At 39.6% G+C, this 11,695-nt stretch overlaps 1 pseudogene; it reads right to left on the reverse strand.

The window, feature by feature from the left end:
* Positions 1–8,898: 8,898 nt before the first annotated feature.
* LOC135231476 (large ribosomal subunit protein uL23-like) lies at positions 8,899–11,327 on the reverse strand (annotated as a pseudogene).
* Positions 11,328–11,695: the final 368 nt, after the last annotated feature.

The following is an 11,695-nucleotide window of genomic DNA, read 5'->3' on the forward strand; positions in this document are numbered from 1 at the left end:
GCACAGGCAAGGTTTTGAAGACCACCTGCTTCACCCTGCAGACTGAGATAGTTGGTGGGAGCTTCTCAGAGATTCTCCAGAACTGCAGCAACCTTCTGAAAACTATTCCAGGTGTTTTGAAGTCCTTGGGTGGTGCAAACAGTTAATGTTCTCAGCTACTAACCAAAAGGTTGAAGGTTCGAGTCCACATAGAGATGGCTCAGAAGAAAGGCCCGGAGATCTACTTGCAAGAAACAGCTATTGAAAACCTATAGATTACAGTTCTACTCTGACACACGCGGGGTTGCCATGACTCAGAACTGACTTACCGACAACTATTTTTTTCCAAGTTTTCAGGCTGTAGTCTTCAGTGTCAGTTCCTCTGCCATTTCGGGCAGCTCCTCTGACCTTAGGGGCCACTTTCTGACCTCTACACCTGTGCACCCAAACCAAACCCAGTGCTGTCGAGTCGAATCCGACTCATACTGACCCTATACAGACTCCTCTTTTCCCCCAAATTCTTCCAAAAGCTGTATAAACATCTAAGTCAAACTCTTTATGTCTGGAACACATAGAGTGGCTTCTATTTTCCTGACTACCGCCCCTTGTCCGCCCAGCTAGGGAGTGACTTCACCCTACTCCTCTCCCATATGGCTGCACTCATATGAACAGTCTCTGTCTCTGGGACATTTCACCTCAATGATTTCAGATAATCTTTCCTTTGTATAGGGTCGCCATGAGTCGCAATTGACTTGACGGCAACAGGTTTTGTTTTTGTTTGGTTTTTTTTTTTTTTTGTACAAAAGGAAGCCAGTCCACATTGGAGAAAAGACTTTTATTTCAACTTAAGCCAAGTGATTTTCAGTCAATCATTCTTTAAGATATCAAGCTGGTTCCACTTGTAAAGCATTCTGTACTTCTGAATAATAATGCAGTTTAATTTCATAATGATAGTTTGGTTGGGCACCTCCAGTAACCTAAAATGAATCCATACCTCATCACAGTATGTTTTTTATTCCCACTTATACGTGGAAAAGCTGAGGCAGGTAAGAGCCAATAGTACCTCTGTCTGATACATCACATTTCTTACTTTGGAATAACGTTTTAAAAAAAAAAAAAAACCAACATCGTTTGAAATCGAAAGTTTCAAGAATAGTAGCAATCATTTTTATAGCGAGCCTCATAAATGTTGTATGGGGCCACACCTTGAAACTTAACTTTAAACTTAAAATATAAGCCACACATATTCAAGTGATTAATTTTAACTCTCAGGAACATTTTATTATATTCTCCTCAAGATTTTTACTCAAATTTTCCATTTCTGGTTTTTCCCAATGCAAGTTGGTCCCAATCTCTGCCAAATGTACTGAGATCGTTCACAGATAATGCCAAAAGTACAGCAGTAGAAATAATTAAAAAAAAGAAAAACTGGCCCAAGTTGAGAGCTGAGTGGCCCTTCCCTTGGTGGATTTATGTAACAAGCATCTCTAGTCACGGTGGCAAGAATGGCAGGGCCCTACAAACACAAAACAACATGGCACAGAGCTCCTACCTTTTCTAGAATTCACATTGGCCTCTTCCCCTCAGGGAGCTGCTGGACAGACCACAGAGGGCTCATATCTTCCTCTGCTTCTCCTAGGCTGCTCTAGTGTCAGGCATGCTCCATCTCCCAGTTCAGAGCCCCTTACAAGCACCACGTGGCAGCCAGACCCCCACCACTGATGCATCATGCCACATGAATTCCCTTTCTTCCATCTTTATTATCTTAAAGCAAGACCCACCCAACTTCACCCAATAGGTAGGTAATGTGAGAAAAAGGAAAGGCATCTACCATTTATTGAAAGGCACAATTCAATGTTCTTGAATGTACAATAGTTTAAAAAGCATCAGAGTTGCATCAGATGACCTGGTTCTAGTCGAAAAGACTGACTGGCTGGCGTGAGCCTCAGATTCCTCTTCTGTTGTAATGAATGCCAATTGCTGCTGCCATAGTGAGTATTCACTGAACTGACATGCATGAGCACTAAGCAGGGTGACTATAGTACATAGGAACAACCACCAATAATAGAAACAAGGAAAATAGAAATGATATGACAGAATAATAATAGAAACTAGCACCAATGGAGCAATAAACATTTTCTAGAGAAAAGGAATCTTGCCATGCCACTTACCAGCTGTGTGACCTAGACCAAAACCCTTTACCTCTCTGAGTGCTCATTGATTTATCTGCCCAGTGAGTCTAATGACACCTGTGCTATCTACTCACAGGCTGTCATGTATATCAAAAGAGAATGTATGGAGGTGCACTGCCAATTTGTAAGTCTTTCAACAAAAGAAAGCATGTAAGTTACCCCCCACCCCCAAGCTTGCTTTAGTGAATTGGAAATCTCAAGGCCACAGAATCAAAACTATTAGGAAGCACTGATGTGGAATAATGATTATTAAATAACTTGTATTCAATAATAATGCCTTAAACCAACTCCTATTTAAAAACCCCTAAATAGAAATAAATCTTGGCATAACCTATCAACATTCTCATCAAAAACGCTGGAAAGAAACCAAAGTTACACCAAACAGAAGGAGTTGCACACACTGTATGGAACATCTTTGCTGGTGTCAGAAAGTGAGAGAATGCAAGTTCTTTTTACGTCCTTTCCAGCAGTGTCAACAGCTACACACACACATCATAAAATCTCCCAAAATTCTGTTAAAGTCGTCCATTGCAATTTCAAAATCACTTAGCATCTCCACTGCTTTAAAATATATATACATTTTAAACACACAGTTTAAAAACACATTGTGGAAGTTGTTAAACTGTGAGCTATTGCTTCTTTTTTTCAATGACTAAATAGAATGACAAGAGGAAGAAAGAATGCCATTATGAAATCAGGGTATTTGGGAGGGTCAGAGTAGGAATGAAGGCAAACAGTGAGCTATGCTATCAGGTGGAATTTAAACAGGTAGTCAGGTTTCTGAGTATGGAAAGGGAAGAAGTTTCAATTGGACTACATTCAACAGGACATGAGCCCGGAAGGACTGTTTTAATCTTATGATATAAAAAGAAGTTATATAAGTTGAACAAATGCCCTCTCTTTCAGGAATGCTTTACACAGTTTCACAAGCTGTCAGAAGCCTGTGGAACCAGCCAGCTGTAAAAGTGTTTGTCCATCGCACAGCTGGTAGGCAAGCATTGCAAAAGACTCCCTGATATTTGTTACCTCGCCCTGCCCCCAACATATACACAACCACACAGCAATTAGGCCAAAATCCAACCACATCAAAGTGGAGACCTCATTACCCTTTTGCCCTTCTGAGGTACAGCCAGCAGAACAGGCCTGCGTGAAGGTGTGCCTTTGAGAGCTTCTTCCTCATTCCTTCCTGTGCCATGGCTGTTCTGAACATAAACAGAGGCCTCTATCTCCACAGCTGCGTACCTGATAAAAGCCACATTGTTCACAACCACGCCAGGAAACGCATCACAAGTTGTACCACAGGAATATCTCTTCATCAGCAGAAAGATGGTTTGAATGACCTAATAATTCCTGTCTCTAATTCTACGATTCCTGAGAAATTTTCAAGGGAAGAAATTCTGGTTGAGTTGAAGAGGTGAAAGGAGTGAAAGGAAAAAAAAAAAAAAACAGTAAAAAATCTTTTCAAATAACTTGACCTTGTGTATTCATTATTCCCACCATCAGAACTGAATCTTTATTTACTGAAAATTACTACGGCATATCTCAAGGGAGATCCAAGTTACCCTTTCCAGTTTGTTTTAGTGGGATAAAACCAGGACATTCTAATTTTTCATGTTACAAAAGTCAAGAAATAATAACCACATTTTCCTCACAAATGTTATCCAGGGTATATTTGCACCAAACCAAAAAACTAAACCAGTTGCTGTTTCATTGATTCTGATTCATGTAACTGCATGTGTGTCAGAGTTAAACTGTGCTCCACAGGCGGGAGTGGGCTGACTCACTAGGGGGAGAGTAAACGGGCGTGTGGAGTAAGGTGTATATAAGTTTCTATGTGAGAGACTGACTTGATTTCTAGACTTTCACTTAAAGCACAATAAAAATTATTTTTAAAAAAATTGTGCTCCATAGAGATTTCAATAGCTGATTTTCAGATAGGCACCATGCCTTTCTTCTCAGGCACCTCTGGGTGGACTAGAACCTCCAGCCTTTAGGTTAGCAGCAGGTCAATTTAACTTTTTGCACTACCCAAAAAAAAAAAAAAAAAACCCACCAAACTCACTGCCATTGAGTTGATTCCGACTCGTAGCGACCCTATAGGACAAAGTAAAACTCCCCCATAGGCTTTCCAAGGAGCGCCTGGTGGATTCGAACTGCTGACCTTTTGGCTAGCAGCCAAACTCTCAAACACTGCATCACCAGGGTTTCCTTGCAGTACCCAGGGACTCCTATTTCTATGCAAGTGTTCTTTAAAGGGTAGGCTAATTAAAGGTACAAACGCCTCCACACCTGGATGTTTGGCTTAGTAATCAAGTTTTTATCCTCTTCCTTCAAAGAGGACACTGTTTCTGTCTTTTGTGGGGGGAAACTGGGCCATGTGAAGAAAATAATAACAATGATGATAAGTAACATGTACTGAGCACTCACTACGTGCCAGGAGTAATCATCACAGCAACCCCAGGAGGTGAGCACAGTTGTTGGCCCCATGCTTTCTTCCTGTGCTCGTCCCACAGCTGGTTGGTGACACACAGTCCTTTCCCCATGTTGCGTTCTCTCCTCAGCCTGGCATCTGTGGCCATTGTTCTCACCACTTGTTCACGTCACAGGATGTCATGCCTCTCCTCCTAAAGCAAGCACTCCATTTCTGAGGGCTACACAGCCACCGATTTTCTCCCATCTTCTATTTTTGTAAGTCTACACAGATGCTGCCTTTCTGGGAATTGTTTTTCAGGGAATTCCTACCTCCTTTCTCACATACCGTTGTCACTCATTTTCCAGCCACATCTAGTGCAGCTTGATGAATGGGTTTTTAAACTAGTGGCTAACTGTGCTCCACAGCAGCACTTCATAAAGGTAGGGAGTGTGTGTGTGTGTATGTGTGTATGTGTCCCAAACAAAGCCACTATAGAAGTTGCTATAGTGTTTAAAAGCACAGGCTTTGGAATCAAACAGAGCTGGTTCAGAAGTCCAGCTTTATCATTAGCTCCTCTGGGGCCTTAGAAATATAACTTAATTTCTTTAAGCCTCAATTTCCTTATAGGTAGTACTAATAAAGCTGACTTCAAAAAGTTGTTCTAAGAATTAAATGTAATTTTGTATGATATAAAGTTATTTTTAAAACGTTAATCTTACTGTTGCTATTTTTTCAAACTTTCAATGGGCAAACATCATCATCATCATCATCATTCATTTAATAATACTCTGTTGTAAGACCTACCAATTCCATACTGAGGTGGATTCCCCAGGGAAACTTTCGCTTATTTGCACAAGGAGACTTTTATCAGAATATTCATTTAAGCATTGCCTCTAATTGCAAAAACCTGGAAACAGCGTACATGCCCATCAATTTGAAAACAAGTAAATAAATTATAGTATATTCATACAATAAAGTAATGCACAGTAGTGAAAAAATGAATGAGAGCTATAATCATTAACATGCATAGACACATAGTACCCCTGGAGAAAAAGGGAAGAAGTAGATAGGATTGGGCTGGATACACAAAGGGTTTCAGTTGTATTTCTAATGCTTTATTTTCTTAAGCAGGATGCTGGTAAGCAAATATTTATTGTATTATTATCTATATTTTTCCATATGCCTGATTATGTCATAATAACAAGTTTTATAAAAAGAATTGTTTACTCTCCATAGCTCATCTTCAGTTATTAAAGACAGGGAGGGAAGAGGTGGTGTGGCCTGGAAGGGCCCCCACAGTTCTTTGCCATCCCTATTACTAAGGCCCCTTCTGAACCATTAGGAGGGCTCTGTAGCTCTGATATCTATGACATCCCTGCCCTTGAACTTCACCCGACTTCCTGGTAGGTGCACAGCCAAGCTGTTCTGTTGTTATCATTAGTTGCCTCTGAGTTGTCTCCAGCTTATGGTGACCTTGTGTATAACAGAGCAAAATGTTGCCCAGCTCTGCACATCCCCGTGATCATAAGCTGTTCTAGAAGTCCTTTTTCAAATCCTCCTAGACGGTCAGTAATTTGCCACTTGCCATTGAGGGCAGCTGTAAGTAACTGTGTGAACACCAGAGTGCTAGGAGGCCACCCTGAGAGACAACTAGTACAATAAAGTGGAAACTGTCATTGCTCTAGGATTTTTCACTCATGGTAAGCCAAGACAACAAAAAGTAAATTCTGCCTAATTGAAAACATTAATGATATACTAAAAATGTGAATTCTAATATGCCCAATTGAATTAAGAGAGAACTTAAACTGAGCTTTTATTCTTTAAAAAGAACAAAACAAAACTGTGTGGTTAAGCAGAAGGGGCACGTAGGGACCTGGGGTTGAATCCAGGCTGATGTATACACACTGTTTGACGCAGCAAATTACTTACTGTGTAAGTCTCGGTGTCTTTTTCTGTAATACAGGAACAATGATCACCACTCAGCAGGGGTTTTGTAGAATTATGTGTGGTAATACATATAAAGCATCTTGTAGAGTGTGAACACATAGCATGTTCCTAGCAGATATAAACCTATTCCTTCTCTTTCTGACAGGTTATCTGAGATAAATAAGAATTTTAAAAGAAATCCCAGTGTTGTTATGGCAGCTATACCTGGGGCTCTTCTTAAAGTTGTTGCAGGAAAGGCAAGAAGTAAATGTGAAGGATTAAGGAGGAAGTGGTGGTCCAGTGTTAGAATTCGTGCGTTCCATTGGGAGAACAGGGTTCAATTCCAAACAAATGCACCTCAAGTGCAGCTACTGCCCATCTCTCAATGGAGGTTTGTGCGTTGCTGTTAAACTGAGCGGGTTTTAGCAAAGCTTCCAGACTAAGGCAGATTAGGAAGAAAGGCCAATGAAAACTCTGTGGATCACAATGGTCCCATCCTGTTGTGCGTGGCGTCACCATGAGTTAGGGGCTAACTCAAGGGCAACTAGAAACAACAAGGGAAGGGGTTCATGACAAATACATGAGTTCCTTTTTGTTTCAGGTTCCTGATGCTTCTTAAAGTCAGGATACCGGTAAATTTCCAGGATTAGAGCGGATTCAAGGTAAATATTTAAAAACGTTTTCAGGGGACTTTTAAAAACCGATAAAATGCTGAATAATGAGAAAATATTAAAACAAAGATATTCAATCTGAACAAAGAGATGGTTAATGTGGCTCTACCAGTGTTATTACATTTTCCTTTAAGGAAGAGAATGTTCTTAATCATGCTTTTGAAGACCAGAACACCAGGACAGAAATTTAAATTAAATCAGGAGAGATTTCAGTTAAGCTTAAGGAAAAAAAATTCTTGGTCATCAGAATTACAAAATCCTAAAGACAGTCCCTGGAGATCTTTGAACAGATTATTATTAGTCCTAGATATTTTAAAGTATTTCTTGCTAAGCAAACAATCAAACAAACCCTTTTTTAATGATATGATATAAAAGAAAATGTAAATGTCTGTTTTTCACATATTTCTGGATATCCGTATATGACATATAATATTCTAAAATATGTGACTTTTAACTTATACCAAAATTTTTTAAAAATTGCATTCCAAGTGTAGAGGTTTTACATCCTATTTTTTTTACTCCACCATTCATCTGTCAGTTTGTCATACTATGGTGGCTTGTGCGTTGCTGTGATGGTGGAAGCTAGACCATTAATATTTCAAATACCAGAAGGGTCACCCATGGTGGATAGGTTTCAGAAGAGCTTCTAGACTAAGACAGATTTGGAAGAAGGACCTGGCCACCTACTTCTGCAAATTTGGCCAGTGAAAGCCTTACGGGTAGCAGCATAACATTGTCTAATATAGTACCAGAAGATGAGCCCCTCAGGTTGGAAGGCACTCAAAATACCACTGGCGAAGAGCAGCCTCCTCAAAGTAGAGCCGACCTTAATGGCATGGATGGAGTCAAGCTTTCGGAACCTCCATTTGTTGATGTGGTATGACTCAAAATGAGAAGAAACAGCTGCAAACAAACATCCATTAATAATCAGAATGTGATATTGGCCATTTTGAATCAGACAACCAAATTGAAGAGCAACATCATTGCACTCATTGTCAAAAAGAACACTTCAAGATCTATCCTGAAGTACAACACTGCCACTGATAGGATAATATCCATTTACCTACAAGTAAGACCAGTTAATACAACTATTAGCCAAAATTACACACCAACCACTAATGTCAAAGAGGAAGACACGGAAAATTTTTACCGGCTTCTGAAGTCTGAAATTGATCAAATATGTGATCAAAATGCATTGATAATTACTGGTGATTGGAATGACAAAGTTGGAAATAAAGAAGAAGAATTAGTTGTTGGAAAATATGGCCTGGGTGACAGAAACAGCAGAGAAGTTTGAATGATAGAATTTTGCAAGACCAAGTGCTATTCATTGGAAATACCTTTTTCAACAACATAAACAGTGACTATACATGTGGACCTTGGCAGATGGAACACATAGGAATCAAATTGACTACATCTGTGGAAAGAGATGATGGAGAAGCTCAATATCACCAATCAAAACAAGGCCAGGGGCCGTCCTGGAAACAGACCATCAGTTACTCACATGCAAGTTCAAGTTGAAGATGAAGAAAATTAGAACAAGCCCATGAGAGCCAAGTACGACCTTAAGTATATCCCTTCTGAATTTAGAGACCATTTCAAGATTAGATTTTAACAATGAACACTATGACCAAATACCAGTTGAGTTGTGGAATAACACCAATGACATCATACATGAAGGCAGCAAAAAATCATTAAAAAAAAAAAACAGGAAAGAAAGAAAAGACCAAAATGGATGTTAGAAGAGACTCTGAAACTTGCTCTTGAACACAGAGTAGTTGAAGCAAAAGGAAGAAATGATAAAGACAGCTGAACGGAAAATTTCAAACAGCAGCTTGAGAAAACAAAGTGTTATAATGAAACATTCAAAGATGTGGAGTTAGAAAACCAAAAAATGAAAGAACACACTCAGCATTTCTCAAGCTGAAAGAACTGAAGAAAAAAATTAAGCCTTTGGTTGCAATATTGAAGGATTCTGTGGGCAAAAACTTGAATGATACAGGGAGCATCAAAAGAAGATGGAAGGAATACTCGGTCACTTTACCAAAAAAAATTGGTCGACTTTCAACCATTTCAGGAGGGAGCATACAATCAAGAACCGATGGAACTGAAAGAAGTCCAAGCTGCACTGAAGGCACTGGTGAAAAACAGGGCTCCAGGAATTGATGGAATACCAATTGAAATGTTTCAACAAATGGGTGCAAAGCTGGAAGCACTCATTGTCTACGTCAGGAAATTTGGAAGACAACTACCTGGCTAACTGACTGGAAAAGATCCATATTCTTGCCTATTCCAAAGAAAAGTGGTTCAACAGAATGTGGAAATTATCAAACAATATCATTAACATCACACGCAAGTAAAATCATGCTGAAGATCATTCAAAATTTATTGCAACAGTACATCCACAAAAAACTGCCAGGAAATTGAGCTGGATTCATAAGAGAATGAGTAACAAGAGATATAATTGCTGATGCCTGATGGATCTTGGCTGAAAGCAGAAAATACCAGAAGGATGATTACCTGTGTTTTATCAACTATGCAAAGGCATTCAACTGTGTGGATCGTAACAAATTATGGATAGTATTGTGAAGAATGGAAATTTCAGAACACTTAATTGTGCTCTTGCGGAACTGGTCCATAGACCATGAGGCAGTCATTTGAACAGAACAAGGGGAAACTGTATGGTTGAAAATCAGGAAAGGTGTGTGTCAGGGTTGTATCTTTTCACCGTACTTATTCAATTCTACACACTGAGCAAATATTCCGAGAAGCTGGACTATATGAAGACGAATGCTGCATCAGGACTGGAGGAAGACTAATTTACAAACTATTTTGGTCTGGGTTATAATGTAGGTGACACAACCTTGCTTGCTGAAAGTGAAGAAGACTTGAAGCACTACCAATGAAGATCAAAGACATCAGCCTTCAGTATGGATTACTCCTTAACATAAAGAAACCAAAAATCCTCACAACTGGACCAATAAGCAACATCATGACAAATGGAGAAAAAATTGAAGTTGTCAAAGATTTCATTCTACTTGGATCCTTAGTCAACGCCCATGGAAGCAGCAGTCAAAAATCAAGCGACATATTGCATTGGGCAAATCTGCTGCAAAAGGCCTCCTTGAATTGTTAAAAAGCAAAGACATCACCTTGAGTACCAAGGTGCACCTGACTCAAACCATGGTGTTTTCAATAGCCTATTATGCATGCTAAAGCTAGACAATGAATAATAAGACCAAAGAAGAATTAATGCCTTTGAATTATGGTGTTGGTGAAGAATATTGAAAATACCACGGACTGCCAGAAGAATGAACAAATCTGTCTTGGAAGAAGTACAGCCAGAATGTTCCTTAGAAGCAAGTATGGCGAGACTTGGTCTCACTTACTTTGGACATATTATTAGGAGGATCCAGTCCCTGGAGAAGGACATCAAGCTTGGTAAAGTAGGGGGTCAGCAAAAAAGAGGAAGACCTTCGATGAGATAAATTGACACAGTGGCTGCAACAATGGGCTTAAACACAGCATGATTGTGAGGATGGTACAGGACTGAGCAGTATTTTGTTCTGTTGTCCACAGAGTCACTAAAAGTTGGAACCCACTCGATAGTACCTAATAACAAAAACCTTTTTTTTTTTTTTTTTGTGGCGAAAAAAATTTATATTTCGAATTAGCCAGCTGGACTTAGTTTAGATGATCCCAATTTTGTTGGCAACATCCAAAGCATCATAGTCAGGAGCCAGTTGAATATACGCCTTCTCCTCTCCATCAGGTCTGATCAAGATGTTGATCTTGGCCACATCAATGTCATAGAGCTTCATCACAGCCTGTTAGCTCTGGTGCTCGTTGGCCTTGACATCCACAATGAACACAGATGTGTTATGGCTTCATGGCTGACTCAGTGGTCAGAGGGAACTTGATGACGGCATAGCGGTCAAGCTTGTTTCTCCTGGGGGAGCTCTTCCGAGGATATTGGGTCTGCCTTCGCAGCCTCAGTGTCTTGGGCCGCCAGGAGGTGGGTGAAGTGACGATCTTTTTTTTGTGACTATGGACGCCATTCATCACCACCTTCTTGGCCTTCAACGCCTTTGCTTTGGCTTCAGTTTTGGGAAGGAAAGGGGCTTCCTTCTTTGCTTTCAGCACCATCTTTGTAAAAAAGCCTAGCATTTTTTAAAATTCAATATTCTGTCCAAAGCATTCTTCCATACTGTTAAATATTCTGCAAAAATATAATATTCTTTCATGTGAGATTCATTACTTGGTTGTTCCAGATTTTTCTTTAATATAAGCAACTGTGTGATAGACATCTTTGGACATAAACAGTTTATTGTAAAAGTATATATGACACAGAATTTGCCAGTTTAAATTTTTTCACATGTAAAATTTAGTGACATCAATTACGTCAATCATTTTGTGCAATCATCACCAATATCTGTTGCCAAATTCCCATCACTCAGAAACTCAATACTTCCTAAACAACGGCTGTCCCTTCTCCCTTTCTTTTCACTTATGGT

The sequence above is a fragment of the Loxodonta africana genome, chromosome 5 (genome assembly GCF_030014295.1).
Source record: "Loxodonta africana isolate mLoxAfr1 chromosome 5, mLoxAfr1.hap2, whole genome shotgun sequence".
Classification (NCBI taxonomy): domain Eukaryota; kingdom Metazoa; phylum Chordata; class Mammalia; order Proboscidea; family Elephantidae; genus Loxodonta; species Loxodonta africana.